The sequence below is a fragment of the Pyxicephalus adspersus genome, chromosome 12 (assembly GCF_032062135.1).
Source record: "Pyxicephalus adspersus chromosome 12, UCB_Pads_2.0, whole genome shotgun sequence".
In the NCBI taxonomy this organism is placed as follows: domain Eukaryota; kingdom Metazoa; phylum Chordata; class Amphibia; order Anura; family Pyxicephalidae; genus Pyxicephalus; species Pyxicephalus adspersus.
This window is the reverse complement of record NC_092869.1, coordinates 22,236,861-22,240,791: the sequence shown is the minus strand read 5'-3', so window position 1 is coordinate 22,240,791 and position 3,931 is coordinate 22,236,861.

Here is a 3,931-nt window from a genome sequence, read left to right as displayed (position 1 = left end):
TTTTGTATTGAATGCAATACAAATGGATTTTGAATTTCCCGCCCCACTCCGGTGACTCATCGGATGCAGAAGCTGGCCGGAAGAAGAGAGAAGACGACGGAGATTGTGGCAATGGACGGCTCGGGATGCCGGCGGATCAGGTAAGGCTCTATTTACTATTACATCCCATAGGATTACCTACCCCGAGTGTGACTCAGGGGTTACCGCTTTTAGCAACCTCTAGGGAGGTTAATGATTGAATATGATGGATACCTGTCACCCAATGTTTGTATCATATACTCATTATTTTATTTTTTTTGTACATTTTGCAGGAACAGGAACTTCATGATGGCCCAAGGATCAGCACTTGAACATCCATGGTTTGTTTTTAATGACATGGCAATTAAGTCACAATGCAATGTAAACACAATGCAGTGAGGACACATTTGGCTGTATCACTAGAAAAAAAAACCTTATACCAGATGTTTACACTGTCAACTTCAGTGATTCTCAATCAGGGTTCTAATGAACCCTAGGGTACTTCCATAGGTTGCTAGGGGGTCCTTGAGCAATTTGTGCCTCCCAGGTCAGTTTAACTGGCATACTCAGTAAACTAACATAGGTTACTGACCATCATACTAATGTACTGTGAGCAATGGATATAGTAATTATATTATAGGTTCCCTGAAGACCTGAAAGATATTTCAGGAGTTCCCTCATGCTAAAAAGGTTTAGAAAATCCAGTCTACTGGTTTCAAAAAGGTAATTTACACATACCAATCATTCGATCAGTGAACTCTCCAATAAGTGTATGGTCACCTTCACAAGATCTCACATTGTAGATATGAACCTTATTGGAGTTGAGAGAGGCACATTAAACTTGTTTATGACAAGAAGGTAAATGTAACTAAAGTTATTAGCAGGTAAGATAAACAGGATGTGCACCGCCCTGCTAAGATCTGCATAAAAGTCAGTGACGTAGCCCCAACCATTAGGGACTGGGTCTCGGAGCTTGAGAAAATCTGCCACATGGAGATGTTGGTGGCAGAGGATAATGATCGCACAGAGCAATTCAAGATAATTTGGGGCTCCTGGGACTCCTCATGTTCAGGCACATTTGCGTTAAATGAATTTTCATCCATTAGGCTTTTTGTTCCAGTATTGAGGGTTACTCCTGAAAATATCATTACCCCTGTGTTGTTTCCTCCTTCCATTTCCCTTCCCCTCTCTTACCCACCCCAGGGCTATTTTGTTATTCTGGGTTTTGTATTTTGCCTTTAAGATGTTTTAAATGTATTTTTTGTTGGCACCAACCACTGGTCCATATAAGAACACGGACTCTAGGTCCAATATACACCGTATCCAATACGACCCTGGAAGGTCAGATGGAAATGTTTCTCTTTTTTGACTAATGGTTGTTTATATTGTTTAAATGTGATTGCATTGCATGTGTTTTGTTTATTTGTATGTTGTTATATATCTTGAAAACTTAATAAAAACGATTGAAAAAAAAAAAAAAAAAAATCAGTGACACAGAGCCTTTACCATGAAATGTACACTAATATACTAGGACATATAACTGCAAGAACAGGCCATGTGTCATAACACCTTGAGGCAATTTCTGTTTGAAAAGTCTACATTTGCAGGTAAAAATAAATTTAGGTAAATATTGAATAGAGGATATTTCCCAAAAGGAAAATGCAACCTGATTTATCCGTGCACACATCATGACAGGAAACTGATACTAAAAAGATCAGCAGAAGGCAGATGGTCCAGTCACACATTAACCGCGTCTGCAAAGAGGATCGTATTTCTTTAGCCAATGTTTTTGATGGAAATTATAGCTCACGGGTTTTATTTCCATTATTTTATAGAAAAAGCTCTAGTTAAGTCAAAATGTAAAAGCAACTGGAAAAAAAATGAAATAATTATTTCTGAATTTGCAAGGCAGTTTCATCATTTATATTACAAACATGTGTCCAACAATGAAGTCCACAGTATACCATGGTTCAAATGCATTGGCTTTTCCGTGCATGTTTTACAGCAGTAAAGATAAAAACGAACAGAGCCAAGTCAATCCAAGAAACACAGACATACCATTTGAATGCTTGCTAGTTGTCAATATTGCGGCTTTTTATGTGAAGGTGTTTGTGAGCCTTTACATTAGATATGTTCCTTACCAGAAAGAATACTCATATTAGTCTAGAGATATTCTGATTTATTGGGTTTCCTTATACAAACCTAACAGGATTTATAGAAAATAGCAATGAGATTGTATGTATTCTGAAAAAACTGCCAGGAAAACACAAAAGAAAGAGAGAATGTCAGAAAAGGCTCATAGAATGTGGAATTTTCTTTATTCTTCATTTATTAGAAAAGTTCATGGCTTTCAAATATAAGAAATGTTCTGAAGGAATCTGATGCAGCGGACTGAGTTTGTCATATAACACAAACAGAAGACTCACCCTGTCAACCTTCTTTGAAAACAATGCTCACAGCATAATTCACATGAATACTAGTCACAGTCTCAGATGCATATTATAGCATTTTCTGTGATTCAGAAACACAAATATGAGTTTGTCTGCAACGTAAACAAAATAGAAGATACAACTATGAAAACAACTTTGCAAATGGACTGGATTGGTGGTCACAATAAAATAATACTGTAAATTGATAGTTTCCTAATTGCACTTTCTAAAAAGAATAAGAGCTTTTCTTTTGAGCGCCCAATGCAACTGACACCCTCTCAACAGATATTACTAATATTCAGGTAGCCAATAGCTACACTGTGAAAGCCCTAAACCTTCTTACTTGGCCATAAGGTTCTTGTGGCATACATCTCAGGATGTGATTTTTTTCTTCTTAGGTTGGAAGAAATTTGGAAACTAGAACATTTAGAGGTAAACTTCAAAAATTGCAATTTATTACAAAAGTTCATGGAGAATAAAAGGAAGGGTAAAGCAAGCACATGATAACTGTAGGTTTTCTATATACAACAGAATCTGTAGTCTTCTGCATATCTTTCCAGGTCCCTCTCTAATATGACTATGGTTGGACACTTACAACTGAGCTCCTTGACTAAGCCCTGATTAAGGTTCAAATAGTATATCAGGGCAGGACAGTAGAAGAGAAGAATTCTGATAAAGCTTGCTTCCTTAGGACCAATATAGAACACTGACTACCAACACCTTCAGTTTGTCCTCCCAGGAGGGGAGAATATTAGTACGGTATTTACAGCAGTGGCCTCACCAAGAAGTCCAGGAGGGGAGAGGTGCCAGGAAGGATTTTAAACATTTATTAGCTCTTTCAGCATGAACCACCAGGCCCTCCAAATTTGTGGATTGATACTCACATAACAATATATTTTTTATGCACTCTTCTAGATCTAGCTCAAACAGCAAGTGACTAAGCCAGTACACTCTATTTAAATAAGTTAAATAGTAAAGAGCCTTAAATAGAAAAAAATACAGTATTATATAAGCGGAATAGAAGTCTCTCTTCTCTGTAATCCTCATACTGATAACGGATAATAAATTGCCTACTTATCAGCAGAACCTTCTACTCCTTAATCCAGTCCACAACAAATTAAATGGTAGTTATTCCTCCTGCTATAAACACATTTGTTTTTTTACATAATTCCCTCCTGTAAATTGTTTATTTTTTCCTAGGTCAAAGGGAATGTTAGGGAAGACAGAAAGGCCCAGGAGTGATACAACAAATGCACATGGGTAGTAAAAAGTTGGACATAGAAGTCACACAGCACAAGTTGCTTCTTTCTTGGAAGCATCTAATTCCATTGAAGTAGCTTCATCCACCACCGACCGACCACACTGCTAATACCTGTGTTGTTTCTATTTTGAAGTTTAGGTACTTAAGATGAGGCCCAAGGCCCAGTACTGTCAATGTGGCCAACTAGGGATGGTGTCCTCATGCTGTGACCCAATCATTAGTT